At 44.4% G+C, this 17,012-nt stretch overlaps 1 protein-coding gene across 16 annotated transcripts in view; it reads right to left on the bottom strand.

The window, feature by feature from the left end:
* The window catches only part of LOC105474705 (SET and MYND domain containing 3), an 813,173-nt gene that overhangs the window by 294,657 nt on the left and 501,504 nt on the right, over nt 1-17,012 (bottom strand). Inside the window, exon 1 of one of the 16 annotated variants that reach the window (XM_071069379.1) lies at nt 1,371-1,505. The exons of the other annotated variants lie outside the window; for them this stretch is intronic. The gene's annotated coding sequence lies outside the window, so the exon portion shown is untranslated. Of the gene's footprint in view, nt 1-1,370; nt 1,506-17,012 lie in introns of those variants that run through there. 16 annotated transcript variants of the gene reach the window in all.

Below are 17,012 nucleotides of genomic sequence, written 5' to 3'. Positions count from 1 at the left end.
ACCTCGTTTCACATGAGTCATCACCTGTGGGTGAACAGGAAACGCTGACAGATCTACACGAGATAAAACGGATCATAGCAGTCTTGGAATCAACACACTTTCCTGATGAAACCAACTCATATTCATGCCTCCAGATACAGCTTCGGCATGAAACCAAGTTGAAGAACGTCCAAATATTCTTGAAGAATCCAGATGTTCCCGTAATCAGCCACTGATCAATTTCCCAAGAGAAAAGAACTTAAACAAGGACGGGAAATTCCAAGATGTTTAATATCCAGAGGATATGTGCATCCAGATAAACGTCACACTCAGACCACAGGAAGCTATAGCTCTACTGTTCACTGATGTAGTCAGATGTCTAGAACTTTATGCCAGTATCTACCCCCCACATACCATTACTGTTTTAGAGATAAATTAGCAAACACCAAAAATTAGAGGGAAAAAAGATCTAGAAAACAAACAATTGAAAAGAACTAAAGAAGCCAGAGCCAGGGAAGTTTAACAATCATTAGTAACAGGTGATAGCCATTGAAACTTTTCTACGTTCCTTTGGCTTCACGCTAAAACTTCGTTTTCTTAACTTATTCCTCACGACGATTTTTAATTTAAATTGATTATTCCCACTTTATAAATATGAAAACTAAGGCTTAGCAATATTAAGAGATTCACCCAAGGCATACGACTTGTCAACAGTGGAGACGGAATTTGAACTCAGCCTTTCTGATTCCAAAGCCCCATCACTTAAGCACCACACGAGAGCCTGGAGCAAAGGCTCATGGGTGACCCCAGTCTTCAACATCTGAGGGTTTGTAATATGGAAGGCAGAAGAGATTGGTTGTATTCTAAAGCAGGAGTTCTCCAAACCTGTTTGTACTGGAGAATCATCTCTGACACTCAAAAAGAAAAAAGAAAATCACAGCTTCTAAGGTCCTACTCACAGATTCTGCTTCAGTTGATCTGGCACAGAGGTCAGAAAACTGTATTTTTATAATGCTCTGCTGGGTTTGAGAATCACTGCTCTATACCTCAGAACTAGAATAAATGCAGAGGAATTACTAGGGGGCAGGTTTGGCTTTACATTATTAAACAGACAGACAAACCAACCAAACACACCCACACACACCTCGCCACCCACACACCAGTCCTAACCACAGGGCTACACAGGCCTCCCCGCCCAGTCATAACCTACAGAGCGTCCCAAATGGAGCTGTAGCTGCCTCCTCCAGCGCCACGATGTAATGGAGAGAACCCAGTCTCCGGAAACAGAGGCTGCCGCTTGCAGTTCCGATTCAGCCATTCTTAGAGCTTTGGTCAAGTTATTATCTCTGAGTCTCGGTTTGCTCAACTGGAAATTATTGGAGAACACTTACCTCAAATAACTGTTAAGAATTAGAGACAATTAGGTAAAATTCAAAGAACCATGTCTGATGTGGCACCTGCCCACTTGAAATGTAACCCTCTTCTTCTGTAGCTTCTGTAGCAAGCCTCTGTACGTGGACAGCGTGGGCCGCCTCTGCAGCACCCCTTCCCCTTATTCCCACCATTGTCCCACCCACTGACGTGGCCATGGCCTATTGGCTTCAAGCCCAGGTTTTAGCAATGGGCTCTGACTGGCCTAATCCAATCAGCCCACACCTGGCCCCCATGCTCTAGCCACAGGCTGTGACCAGAGCCCAGGCCAATCAGCAAATTGTGTTCCCCTGGCAGAGACCAGCTTGGGAGGAGGTGAGTGTGTGTCCAAAATCAGAATGAACTCAAAGACTTTTGTTTGACAGTAGGAGGAAAGGGAGTATGTCCTCTTCCAGAATGTAGGACATGTCAGCCTGAGGGCTGACACTCAGCAGCCATTCTGCCACCAAGAGCCTTTATCAAACTATGTCTGAAGCCCAGGCTATCTCCATATTTTTGAGATCTGTGAACCAATAAATTCCCCTTATCATATTATGTAAGCCTTGTGGTGGTTTTTCTATGGCCAAGGTTGAACACCCTGTAACTTATCCAGAATCCCTTGGCTGGGACTGGTGAGATGTAACCACTTAGACCATTTCTAACTTTATGATTCCATGACTTCTTAGACTTTATACAATTAATACCTGTCTTCACATTGACCACACTTCTGATGACTGGTTTCTGCAGCCTGGAACATCCTGTTCCCCCTTCTCTTCCTAGGAAATCCTGCTCACCTTTTAGGGCCCAGCTGAAATGGGTCCACTGCTGCAAGATCCTTGAAGAAGAATCAGTTAATCCATCTTGCTGGGCACTCCCCCAGCACTTGACTGTTTCCTCTCTTAGCCTTAATTTCACTGGGTACTTTTTTCACTCCTATCTTCACCTACATTTAGGCTGTGTGCACCTTGAAGACAACATCCCCATCCCCAGGCATTACTTGCTAGCAGGTCAACTGTGCAGCAAAGTAGCACAAATCCAGCTTGCTGCACATGTCCAACGCCTGAGACGAGGCTGGGCCTGCAGCAGGCTTGCAAGAAACAGCCACTCATTCATTCAGTGTCACACGAGCAGTTAGCTGGATACAAAGGAGAAGCACAGCGAAGGCTTCTGCCTTAGCCTTCCAGGTGTCTGACCTTGTACCTTGAAGGGATTAGACAGTAATACGTTCTCCATCTTGCACTGCTGATTTCCAATGACAAGTGGGGTTCCCCCACTCCCACAGAGGATTACAGGTCAGCTTAGGTATGGTAGGGTTTGGGGACTGGAGGTGGTTTAGAGTTTTTTCCAACCTTATTAAACTTACTCAGAGCTTAGCATCTATTAATGAAATTATGTTTTCTATAATAAAAGTAGAGAACTCAAATCCTATAGATGCCCTGACCTTCAGATATCAAAATTCAATTTTAAAAAATATTACACATACCAAATACAATATATCTATTCTGTGACCTCTTCTCTGACACCAACAACTGTAAATTTAATATCATCCTATGTTACCTGAGGTAGCTGAAAGGTGTTTCTTCTACGTTTGTTGTATTTAGCTTTTTCCTCTTTAAATTTTATTATTTATTTTTGAGACAGGGCCTCAGTCTGTGGCCCAAGCTGCAGTGCAGTGGTGTGATCATGGCTCAATGCAACCTTGACCTCCTGGGCTAAAGGGATCCTCCCGCCTCATCCCCCCAAGTAGCTGGGACCACAGGGATGTGGCTGGGACTACAGGCGTGCACCACCACACCTGGACAATTTTTTTTATTTTTTGTAAAGACAGGGTCTCGCTATGTTGCCCAGGTTAGTCTCAAACTCCTGGGCTCAAGCAATCCTCCCACCTGGGTATCCCAAAGTGCTGGGATTATAGGCACGAGCCACCATGCCTGGGCAGCTTTTCCTTTAAATGAGAAAAGTGGTGAGAGAGAACTGTCTCCTAGTCCTAATTCCATTTGGTCACACAGCTATCTAGACCTTGAATAAAATTTCTGCATCTGACATGGTTTCAGTGGCTGCAATGAGAAAGGAAGTATACAGAACAAAGTAGGAGTAGATTTGTTATTCACACTCCAACACCTGATTACTTTCTCAAAAACTAGGATATTTCCTGCAACCCAGATTCCTCATTGACAGGAATCATCTCCGTATGAAGGAAGGGATCAGGAGCCAAGAACTAAGAGTGGCCTCTAGAAGCTGAAAAAGGTGAGGAAGCAGATTCTCCCTAGGGCGTCCCGAAGGAACCAGCCCTGCCAACAGTCTTGAATTTCAGTCCAGTGGGACTCATGTTGGACTTCTGACCTACAGCGCTGTAAGATAACACAAGTGTGGTTTTTAAAGCCACTGAGTTTGTGGTAATTTGTTATGACAGAAACAGAAAGGGAGTGCACTGACTTTCCTGCACCAGTGGCCACTAACTGGCATCTACACTAGTCCCTTTTCAAACAGCAGGGCTGTTTAAAAAAATTGTTATGTTTATCAGACATGAAGCATAAGAAGAAGTCACAATCATAAGTTGAAGTCAATTAGAAAAAAGAAAATATTAAAATTTACCAGAGATCCAAATGAGAAAAATTCAGTATCAAACATTCCTCTTATATTCACAAAACAGACCTGAATACATACATACTTTAACTAAAATGATTTCTTTTCTATATGTGGAAAAAATGCACTTATTCATTAATTCAACACATAATTTACAGAGCCTCTCCCACCTGCCAGGCACTGTGAGGAACCCTGCGTGTTTCCTGCCTTCAAGATGCTCGCCATCTAGCTGAGCCAGGGCAGGTGTGGAAAACATTTTCACATTAGTTCATTAATGCTAAAATAGGAAATAGGAAGAGAGCCACAGCTTAAAAGTTACGTCATTACAGACAGAGCTACCAGCAGAGAACTAAGCCATGTGCATTTGTTACTGTTTCTGAGCAGCTGAAAGCAACCAGCTAAATTACTTCACACAGTTCTGAGGGTCAGGAATCCGGGAGTGTCTTAGCTGCATGGTTCTCTCTCAGGGTGTTTCAGGAGGTTGCAGTCAAACTGTCAGCTGGAGCCACAGTCAACTCAAAGACGGACAAAGGCTGGGGCATCTAAGCTCACTCCTGTGGTTGCTGGCAAACCTCAGTCACTGCCCGGCTGTTTGCCAGGGGCTTGGGTTACTTGCCAGGAGGGCTGCCCCTTAGAGCTGCTACAAGAATGCAGGTGACTTCTTCCCCAGTGACCTGAGAGAGAGATTCTGACCAAAACAGAAGCCAATGTGTTTTACAACTGAATCTCAGAAATGGCCTGCCATCATTTCTATCACATTCTATTGGCCACACACACCAACTGTGATACAATGTGGGAGGGGAGTACCCAAGGGTGTGAACCTCAGGAGGCAGGAATCATTGGGATCAGGTTGAAGCCTGACTTCCACGCCATGCTATTCCAAAACATTTCAACAAAGGAGCCATGTAGTAAACCAAGCATGGTTCTAGAATGGCGGTCATGGGCTCTGGAGTAGTCGTGGATCGGCTACTCTCCAATGTATCAAGGCCTCAGTTTCCATAGCTGCAAAATGACAACGGAGTCCCAACTGTTAATAAAACACTGGGAGGCAGGAGGGCCGCTGCTTCCACACTCAACCTTTACTGGGTGGTCATCATGTTCCAGACACTATTTGAAGGTTACACCCTTATTAACTCACTTCCTTCTCATTATAACCCTCTGAGGTGCTTACAATGTTCACCGCTGTGTAAGAGCTGAGAAGACTGAAGCAAAGAGGGTTCATCCATTTGCCAAAGCCTCACCATTAATAAGAGGTAGTCAGGATTTGAACCTAAATGGTTTGGCATCTAAATCCCCATTATAAGCCACTGTACTCTCTAACAGAGGGTATGGAAATAATGCAAGTCAGTAAACTATTTACAAAATCAGCAGCAATACTAAACTTTAAAAGAAGAAACCACATTTAAAAATTTGGTTAAAAAATAGACAGGAGCCAAGCAAGGCGGTGCTCACCTATAACTGCAGCTACTAGAGAGGCTGAGGTGGGAGGATCACTTGAGCCCACGCGTTCAAGACCAGGCTGGGCAACACAGCAAGACCTTGTCTCAGAAAAAAGATAGATAGATAGATAGATAGATAGATAGATAGATAGATAGATAGATAGATAGACAGACAGACAGACAGACAGACAGACATAGATTCCATTTACATGAGGGACCTAGAGTGGTCAAACTTATAAAGACAGAGGGATGGATGCTCGGGCTGGGGGAATAGGGAATGGGGAGTTAATATTTAATGGGTACAGAATTTTAGTTTGAGATATTGAAAAAGTTCTGGGGATGGATGGTGGTGATGGTTTCACAACAGTGTGAATGTATTTAATGTCATTGAACTATATACTTATTTAATTGGTTATATAATTTGATTTAAATGGTCAATTTCATGTTATGTATGTTTTACCACCATCAGAAGAAGACATTAAACTACAATATCTGATATTCCATCCAGGGGCTTCCTCAAAATGGAAAATCCCCATGGCTAATCATTTCAGATGCTTAGAAAATCGTTTCGTTCTAAGGTGCAGAAAGGAATCCAAAAGGACTTGTCTTTTCTGGTTGGTCCATCATCTTTCTCTCAACTTCTTTTCAATAAAACAATAAAATAAAATATGAGAAGAGCTTCCGTTACTCTTCTCTCTCCCAAGTCACATAAGTAGCAATTTTTAAGTGTGTTCCATTCCTAAAGCCAGAAAAATCTGCCCACACAGGGTGCTTCACAGCATAAACATCAGGAATTACTCTGTGGTTCTCATTATTTCTACCCTTCTCTGATGTGCCCTGTGTGTTTCAAGAGTCAACAAAATGAAAGTGAAGGCATCAGCTGAGAGGGACACTGGGCTTTCGGCAAAGGGACACACGATGAGGTTACTGTTGTCCACGTGTCGGACGGCTGGAGACGCTGTGAGAGTTACTCTCTCCGGAGGTCAGCACCTTGGATCTATGTCCTGGTCTGTCCGTGTGTCGGACGGCTGGAGACACGGTGGGAGTTACTCTCTCTGGAGGTCAGCACCTTGGATCTACGTCCTGGTCTGTCTGTGTGTTGGACTGCTGGAGACACGGTGGGAGTTACTCTCTCTGGAGGTCAGCACCTTGGGTCTACGTCCTGGTCCTGCCCTCACCCTCTGAAATAAGCATTTTCTCCCAGGACATCAAGGAGCTGTGGAGCTCCAAGCATTTTCCTCACCACCCTGGCCATCTCCCACGTTTAGGAGGAAACTTATACTTCCATGGGGCCTTTGCTTGCCTCATTTCAGAACTGCGGGAGGGCCTACTCATAAAATGACGTTTTATGCCCTTAATTAAGAGCATATGTTGAATTTACCACTCTTATTATCCATCTATATGCAGATCACAGTACTAGGTGGTATGAAGTGAGACTGAGAAAGTAAGAGATGAAGAAACTTAAAAAAAAAAAAAAAAGAAAGAAAGCCGTAAAAAGGACACAGGTAAAATCTAACCTTCGGCTGGGCACCATGGCTCACGCCTGTAATCCCAGCACTTTCAGAAGCCAAGGCAGGCAGATCACAAGGTCAAGAGATTGAGACCATCCTGGCCAACATGGTAAAACCCTGTCTTTACTAAAAATACAAAAATTAGCTGGGGGTGGTAGCACATGCCTGTAGTCCAAGCTACTCGGGAGGCGGAGGTTGCAGTGAGCCGAGATCGCGCCACTGCACTCCAGCCTGGTGACAGAGCAAGACCCCGTCTCAAAAAAAAAAAAAAGAAAAAGAAAATCTAACCTTTGAAAAATTGAATGATTAAGACGTGAATAAATAAAACATCACTCGCCTAGATGTTTCTAATGTCCACTAAACAAGTTGTCATGCTTGTTAAAGCTACAGACCACAGGTGGCTTCACAAACCTCAGGACAACCTGAGAAGCAGCCCGGTGCTACACTGAAGTCACTGGACTGGTGTAGAAACAAGAGGTCCAAACCCCGACTTTCGCATTAATTCATTTATTGTTTATGATGACGTCCACCCATATGACAAGTATTTAGCCTACGTCTGTTTATACACCTGAGAAATGGAGAACAGTAACAAATGCCTGAGGTCGCTCTGAGGATGAAACAGGTAATTTATGCCAACGTGTTTGGTAAATATTTACAGATGATACAATTATGAACTGTAGGGCTGGATGATATTTCAAGATACCAATTTGTGCTCTTCTCTTTGCATCGCCTCTTTCTTTTTCTCCCACAGATCAGACTCTGCTCGGTGCCTCGGGGAGGCATGTGGCAGTAGAGAAAGCAGAAACCATCTGCAAAATCTGGGATGCAGTAGCGGGTGGGGGAGAGACTAAAGCAGCCCGAAGGTCTGACGGAGCGGGGGCCTAGGCCCCAATTCTAAGCAGGGCTGCCACCCAGAAGCCCAACTTCCCCAGGAGGGGGATTTGGATGGACAGAGACATAAGCAACTCCCGAGTCCTGTGTGTGGTAAGGATGCATCCGAGAGCCACCAGACCTGCGCAGGGGGGCGGGCTAAGAGAGCCACGCCCCTAACAGCGTGGTCCTGGGGATAAGCCCAGAACGCTGAGTGGGGAGATTAAGTTTTCCACCACAGCAGTAGAAAGAGAATCAGCGCCAGAAATTGGGCAGATTTATACAAAAAGAAACGAAACGTTATTTTTGGCACATTAGAGTGCGGGGACTGAGTTTTATACCCATTATAATATTTAACTTCCCAACACCTAAAATCTTTCTGGCAGTTAACACTGAATTCCCAATGTAAGAAATGGTTCTTGTTTAACTTTATAAATACATATATGTAAGCCATCTTCTCTGACTAAAAAGACCACAGATTGTGCTTCTCTAATGAAATTGTGAAATGATTTTCTATATGTCGCTAGCCACATAGAGGACGCTAAATGAAAAGCTGTTGGCCGATGGGTGACAAATTGTCCAGGGCAGCTCATAACTTCCCTAGACTCTTGCGATCAATGGCACACACCTGCCAACCAGTGGGCTGGGGTTAGGGGTATAGTGTGTTGTGATGAATGGAGCTTTTCTCCATGCAATGCTAATGGGTTTATATAGAACAGAATGCATGACACAGGTGTTATTTTAAACATTGTGCTCTAATAACCACTTGAAAATTGAACAAATACATACATACTCATTAGGCCAGGACCTTATCTATCAAGTTACCATCTGCATTCCCAGAGCCTCGCAGAGTACTAGGCACAGAGTACAAATTCAGTAACTATCTGGTGAGTGTTAACTCACAGAAGACACAACACTGCCTCTCCCTTCACCTCTGAAATGCAAAGTAGAGGTGTAACTCCAACAAATAAAGCCAAGCCCAGTATTTAAAAGCCCAAAACAAATCAAGTGCACCACACAGAACAAGAGCTTTCCAGTGTCTGTCCAAACCGGGGACACCTACAGAAACTCAGAAAGTTCAAAGCCTATGGGAGGGGAATGCGGGAGAGGGAGAGGGACTGATGGACCAGCCCCGGCTATACGCTTCCTCTAGCTCCTCCTCTTCTTTAGCAAGGTGCCTCTGTGCTTTCCGTGAAGAAGTTGGCCCCAGAACACGACGTGCCTCTCAGGGAAGTTCTGATTTATGAACTGGCACCGAGGCGACGTCGCTGGTGTGGAACACCACGGCGTCTGTGTCTAGGGTACGTGCATATGCTGCGTTTTTCCGCAGGTGCCTCGCAGTCTGCTCTGGCTCTTAGGGCTTCCGAACTCAGTTCAGGGCATGGATTTTAATTAATGAAATGAAACACTGGCCCTACACAATGAGACACTTAATGAATGTATTTAACGATGCCAAATATGGGGAGCCCCTTTAGGGAGAGAAGCAAAAGGAACAGGAGAAAAAGATCGATTTGTTAAAAGACACTCAAAGCGACTGCATGTTAATCTAAGACAGTGGGGACGTCATCTGGGGGGTGTTCCCTGGAAAATCAACTTCATTGTGAAATGAGAAGTATGAGCATCTTTCTTTTGACTGAAATTCATTGAGCGTCTATCGAGCTGCTACTTTAGCACGCTTGCTGCTGGGAGACACACAAGATCTCCTTCCTCCTCAAGACACATTTGATAGACATTATTTGATAGACCTCACTAAGAAAAACTGTTTTTTGGCTAGCAATGCACTTTCACCTCACATGATTTCACTTCCTCTGAGCTGTGAATCCGCAGTGGCAGGGATTCTCTCCCCTGAGGAAAACCAGGATGCGGGCTGGCTGGCTGGCTGGGTGGGGTGGTGGGAGGCAGCAATGTGCAGGAAAGGACTTCCTCAGGCCAGCAGGCTATGCAGTAGCACACAGGAGCAAGCTCCGCACCCACCCTCACGATTCCCAACCCTTCCCAGACCTCAGCACCTCCACCACCACCAGGGAAACAAGACAGAGTCACAGCAGCTGAGAGCACTTTAGGACAAAGGGGGAAGGACAAAGGCAGGCGGTGAGGATGGTCAGGGAGTGATCAGAACTGCTGGGAGAAAGACCAGCCATTGCCAAGTGTGTCTTCAAGTCCTAAACTTCCCTGGAGAGATCACAGCTTCCTCTGGCAGATGCCCAGACAAGAGGTCACGGATAGGCACTATCCTGGCAATGCCCAGACAAACCAACCTCCCTCTGATTCCACTGAGAGGTCTGACAATAACACAGTTTTGTAGACAAGGAAACTCAATGCGTGGCGTTCCTCCAGGGAAAATGCTGTGCTGGACCAGGGCCAGGGCCTGCCAACACCTGCGAGCAGACGAATTCCAAAATGTACAGTCACAGGCTGGCTCCTCTGAGGCTGGGCTCGCAGCGTTTCATCAAAAGAAATAAAGATAAGGAAGTATCTTCCTGCTAAGTAGCTTCCTTCTTCGGTGGCACCCCACTCGTCTCTCACCCACCCTTGGGAAGGGAATGGAGATCATTAACCCTGGGTAAAAAGTACAATGAGACTTCATTTTCTGAGCTCCCAGAGGTTTTGGAACCTACGGAGACGTGATTCTTGCTGAATAAATAATTCTAAGTCAGTGACCTGACTAGGGACTCATGTCTGAAACACAGCTTGATCCTTCAATTTTCAAGCGTTCCTCCTTTTATTTACGAGCCAATATTTCCATGTGACAACCACAAGCCCATCCCATTAGGAGGGCTATTACAAAAGAAATGAACAGTAAATCCTGGTGAGGACGCAGAGAAACTGCAATCCCCGGGCATTGCTGGTGGGGATGAAACTCCTGCAGCTGCTGTGGAAAGCAGTCTGGAGGCTCCTGAAAAAGTTAAACTCCCAAACGATCCAGCAATTCTGCTTCTAGGTATATGCCCAAAGGAAACGCAAACAGCGGCTCAGCAGATACTCTGTTCACAGAACATTACTCAATTTCCAAAACATGGAAACGACCCAAGCATCCACCATCGGATGAACAGAAAAAATGTGGTGTAGACACAAAACCTTATTTTGCCATAAAAAGGAAAGGAATTATAATAATGCTACGGCTGGAGGAACCTTGAAGAGATTATGTTAAGGGAAAGGAGCTGGACACAAAAGGACAAATACTGTGTGATACCACTTATGCGAGGTTCCTCGAGTGGCCAAATTCACAGAGACACAAAACAGATTGGTGGTGTCAAGGGCTGAGGTGAAAGGGGAGTAGATGAGGATTGCTTAATGGGGTAGGAATTTCTCTGAGGTGATGAAAAACTTAGAAATAGATATGGTGCACAACCCTGTGAATGTAATTAATAGAATGTAATTAATATCACTGAATCATAGACTTAGAGATCATTCAAATCACAAGTTTTATGTTAAATATATTTTACCACCAAAAAAAGCCCACAAAAACAACCAAACATGAAACCAAACTGTAGAGAAGAAAGTGAGGTGGAAATAAAAAAATAAAAATAAAATAGAAAAAAAGAGCTTAAGAAATAAAAGGGGAAGATTGCAAAAAGCACACAGAATAATTACATTTAGCAATGCTGCTATATTAACTACATGTATGTAGTATTTATTCTGTGCCAGGAATTGTTTGGGGTGCTATACATATAACAACTTGTATAACCTTCAATGGGAACCCCTTGATGTAGGTTTTTATTATTATCCTCATTTTAAAGTTAATAATTCTGAAAAACAGCAAGGTTAAGTATCTTGCCCAAGATCACAGAGCAAGACAGTGGTGAGGCCTAGATTTAAACACAGAAAATCTTGACCCAGAATCTATGTTTTTAAACAACTAAGCTGGTTGCCAGTATAAAAGACCTAAGAGTGAGTCAAAAAAAGAAAAAAAGAAAGAAAGAAAGAAAAAGGAGTTTAAGAATAGGGATGTATCAACAATTACGTGTTACCTAAAGCAAGAGACAGAGAAAGAGAGATAAAGACTAATGAAACGAACATACTGCATTCTTATTTCAAAAGTGAAATACTACTTGCTCAATAAATAGTACAGAGTACTACTGATCTTTTAGGCTCACCCAAGTCTCTCCCAGAAAACAAACAATAAAGCAGAAAGAGCATGGAACTTGAGGTTATAAAATCTGGTTTTAAATCCTGGCTCAAAGACTTACTTTGCTTACTTCTTCATTTAGCAAGTATGTAGCGAGTACCAGCTAGGCACCAGGGAACGTGCTGGCTGGTTCACTCAAGGTTTTGAATCCTAGTTCCTCTTTTATAAAATTGGAATAATATGTCTACCTTACAGGGTTGTTAAGAAAGCTAAATGAGATAGGCTATGACTGTTTTGTCTCCTGGTTTACACTCAGTAATGGTTGACTGAAGATGTTTTCTCTTGCATAATTTCTCAGAATAAAAATTTGTGATGATGATAAGATACATAAATCATGCGGCTTGGGTTTTCAATGGAGGCATTGTGACTGCCAGGCTGTAGACAAATATACACAGCTATGTGGCTCCTTGTGCCCCACCCTCTTTCTTACCCTTAAGCTGGCGAGATGATGACACATGGCAGGACACCGATAAGTGTCAGGTTTTTTCTGTTCTTCCCAGAAGGGGTGGGAAGGGACAACACAAAGGAGAAAGGAAAAGGAGAGAGGAGAAAAAAGGAACATGGAAGGAAAAAAACCAGAATGTGAAGATGGAGATAGGATACTACTTCCTTCCCTTCTCTCCCAGTGGGGTAGAAAGGGCTGTGGACTGTAGGGGGCTCCCACCTTCCATTTCTCTCTAGAATGTCCCATAGCATCAACCATGTCCCTAAATCAAAATGACACAAACCTTCACCAGACTCTAAAAAGCCCCTTTGGACCACACAGGACTTGTCTCTGCCTCCCCCTCCCCTGGACACCACCATTCAGAGTTCAAGGACGACCTTTTATCTTGCATCATGGCCAAAACAGTTATTAAGGAGTTTCATTTCTAGGGTGCTCAGTAATCAAGATAACAGAGACTAAAATACAAGGCCTACAAGCCTTACAGTCATCACTGGTGATTCGCTGAGTTCATCTTGTCAAGTAAACTGTAAGATGCTGGAAGACAGAGAACATATCTGACAATATATCTATCAGTGAGCATTTGCTAAAGCCACATCTTGACTGACGACACACACAGTGTTTGGAAACAACAAGATCACATTTCTACATTCCACATATATCGAAATCTAGCTAACTTAGAGACTGCTTTACTTCATGCTAATAACGTTTTACTTATTTTCTAAAGTTCTGTGATGATAAGAAAAAGCTCAGGCCGGGCGTGGTGGCTCACGCCTGTAATCCCAGCACTTTGGGAGGCCGAGGTGGGCGGATCACAAGGTCAGGAGATCGAGACCATCCTGGCTAACACGGTGAAACCCCGTCTCTACTAAAAATACAAAAATTAGCCAGGCGAGGTGGCGGGCGCCTGTAGTCCCAGCTACTCAGGAGGCTGAGGCAGGAGAATGGCATGAACACGGGAGGCGGAGCTTGCAGTGAGCCGAGATCGCACCACTGTACTCCAGCCTGGACGACAGAGCGAGACTCCGTCTCAAAAAAACAGAAAAAAAAGAAAAAGCTCACCAATAAACAGCCCATTTACCCTACTGCACTCAAGTCTGAGGAAATAAGGCCGGGGTCCTGCACCTCTGGTGAGGAGGGAAACTAGACTGATGCAAATGATGCTCTAAGGTCAACAGACAGAACCATATTTAGGATCCCATCAGGCTAGTTCCAAATGCTGCCTTCCCACCTATTCACCTGAAGTTCCTTGTAATTTGTTAGTGTGAATTAAATGACATCTCGGAAAGTGTTGCTTCTGACTAGTGAGAAAGTTTTATGTCAAGAGAAGATGAATTGCTCCAAGGAGAAAAATATGCCAGGCAAGTCCAAACACGTCTGCCTACCTACAAGTATGACTGCTACAGGCACCTCCTCCTCTTGCCAGCCCATCTTCAACCTTACAGGGTGCAGATGTTTGCAAAAGTTTCTCCTTGCGCCAGGTACTATGGAAGAGACAGTGTCTGGCTTCATCCTGGAAACCATGGGGTATGTGGCATCCACCATGTTTTGGAGATGGGCCGTTTTTACATTAGCCACCCTTGCCAAAATCTAAGCAGCATGGCTGCTTCTCATCATGTGGTCGCTGGCTCTGCAAGCTGTGGTTTGAAGACGGAAACAATAATAATCCTATACATAAATGACTAACATTTTACAGGGAAGACAGAAAATAGTTTAAATGTTTTCCATGATCCTCTTTTTGAACTTCAAATGATAGTCAAACAGGGGTCATTTCCCTGGCTGATAATTTTCAGAATTGCAGACCCTACACTAAATAACATTCACAGATGGTTCCTGTCTTTAAATGTCAGTGCTCTCCCTCTTGGGAGCTGGCAGCTACTCAGAAGAGAGCATTAAACTGGCCAGAAAGAGATCCCGGGATCCTGTGGATCTCTCTTTCCTTTGTTCAAAATAAGAGATTTTGACGGATTCTCTGGCCGCTGTCTTCCAGCGCTGGTTTCCAGCTCTGGTTCTAGGCGATCCCCATGAGATCACAGATACTTTGTATACTTTCCACATCCACCACTGTAACTGCACAGTCCCTATCTTCCTTATGATTGTATTTACTAGAACCAAACCCATCATTGTTGAGACATCGCCAAATTCACTGTAGGAACAAGTCGTGAGTCCACTGAGAAGCGCATGCCAGCTGTGAGGAGACTCCAGCCTGACGGGCAAGATGACCACCTCCTTTTTTTTTTTTTTTTTCATTTTTTTTGAGACGGAGTCTCTGTCACCCGGGCTGGAGTGCAGTGGCGCGATCTTGGCTCACTGCAACCTCCGCCTCCTGGGTTCACGCCATTCTCCTGCCTCAGCCTCCTGAGTAGCTGGGACTACAGGCGTCCGCCACCTCACCCGGCTAATTTTTTTGTATTTTTAGTAGAGACAGGGTTTCACTATGTCAGCCAGGATGGTCTCGATCTCCTGACCTCGTGATCTGCCCGCCTCAGCCTCCCAAAGTGCTGGGATGACAGGCGTGAGCCACCGCGCCTGGCCTATTATTATTTTTTAGAGGCGGGGTCCTGCTCTGTCACCCGGCCTGGAGTGCAGTGGTGCAACCATGGCTCACTGCAGCCTCAACCTCCTGGGCTCAGTGATCCTTCCCCCTCCATCTCCCAGAGTGCTGGGATGACAGGTGTGAGCCACCGCGCCCGGCCGATGACCACCTCCTTTTGAAGTAGTTCCCAACCCATCATTCGGCCTCGCTGCATGGCTCACGTGGAAACATCTCAGTTTACCACCGCACGATGTAAGTGCGTCCTACACTCATCAAAGAGAAAAGAAGTCTGAAGGATAAGGCAGAGAAGAGAAAGGTTATAGGTAGGAGGACTGGTGGGCAGGTAAGAATAGGATGGAAGAGGTAGAGGGAAAGACGGTAAAGGGGCAAAGAAAAGCCAAGTGAAGATGTGCAGGCACACAGAAGAACTGAACCCAGAACGAGAAAGGTGAAAAACTCTATTATTCCATGGTGCTCCAATTCCCACTTCATTAGGCTTTGGAGGATCCCAGCAGAAGGTTCTCATCTGCTGCTCAAAACCTCTGGCGGGGCAGCAGGTGTATCTACGCGACCACAGCGCCATCTAGTGGACAGGGGGGACTTACCATGACCTAAGCGAACTCTCTTAGGACTAATTCCATATTGCAACAATTCCAGGCAATAAATACAGGTGACAGAATAGACTGAGGAATACGTACAACTGAAGTTCGCACATTTTTATGTCCTATGGATTATCTCCTCTCAGAACAAGTGTAGAGTAGCTTTACAGTCCACATACTGAAAGATTCCCTCCCCATTCCATTTTTCACTTCCCACCCTATTTTGAACAGCTCAGCTATCAAACAAATTTTCAATAAGAACTACATTGCCTTTAGGTGTACCTTTTTCAGCAATGAAAAACTACCTTACTTATTATTCTAATGATATCTATTTTCAGCATCTCTTTAAATTACATATAATCAATGTCATGAAGCATTAAATTTATTATAATATGTAAGATAAATATCTCATACATCTAGTCATTAAACACTAATGTGTATTTTTGTTGCCTTTCTTTCTCCACGGTTTTCCTATGTAATTCTCTTAAGAACAACTATAATACAGTCGTGTAAATCTCAGTGATTTATTACACAAGTGATTATCCTAGGAAATATTGGGACCCATGACATGGGCTCCACAATGTTACTCTGTTACGTAAGCTCAGGTATGAGTTCCGGGAAGCCACAGAGCGTGGGAGCAAAACCACGTGCTTTGGCTCAGACCTCGACTGGAATTCGGGCACCACCACTTACTAAGTGACCTTCTCCAGCCTGTCTCCTATCTGTAAAACGGGAATGAGCCTACCGACTTCATAGGATTGCTGTGAGGATTAAATGGAAATAGGTATGCAAAATGGCCAGCACAGTGCTAACATTTAGAAGGTGCTCAGTATGTATTAACTATCTTTCTACTGCCCAGTCCCTAAGAGATCTACCAGAGAAATAATTCTCATTTTTAGTCAAGCTACCAAATAAGACTCCTCATTTCTGATTTATTTTATAAAAATGCAAAAAAGAGACAGAAGAAAAGCCTTCCAAGATTCTGATACCATTCGCCCCAGTTTTCACTTGAAAGTCAACCCATTAATGAGCACCAGGGTGAAGATGGAATTCTGCCAGCCACAGTACCTGCAAGAGCCCACAACACACTTGACTTCCATTCATGTGCACTACAATCCTGTGGGTTAAAGGGCCATAAAAGTTGTCCTGGTTTTTCTTATACTTCAAAGGAAGCAATTTAATGGCCATGAATTACAGCCTCCCGATTACACTGTAACTATGAAACACGACTGTTGTGGTATGATTTCCAGCCTGGCTCCCTCACCAAAGGAACTTCAAGGTAAGAATTTAAACAAAATAACCTTTCCAGGCTTTCATCCAGCTTCCTCATGCAAGAGACTCTATCCTTGGGAACCCAGAGAATGTATGAGCACACAAAGGGTTACGTAGGGTTGAGGCCAGAAAGAGGGTGGTCTAGAGCGTTGTGTTGGGGCAGGGCAACCCAGAAAATGCAGGGCACTGTTCCCTGGGGAGGCCGATAAGCTACAGACACCATAAGAAATACAAGAATG

The sequence above is a fragment of the Macaca nemestrina genome, chromosome 1, assembly GCF_043159975.1.
Source record: "Macaca nemestrina isolate mMacNem1 chromosome 1, mMacNem.hap1, whole genome shotgun sequence".
NCBI classification, from domain to species: domain Eukaryota; kingdom Metazoa; phylum Chordata; class Mammalia; order Primates; family Cercopithecidae; genus Macaca; species Macaca nemestrina.
This window is presented reverse-complemented; position numbering and strand designations above follow the sequence as displayed.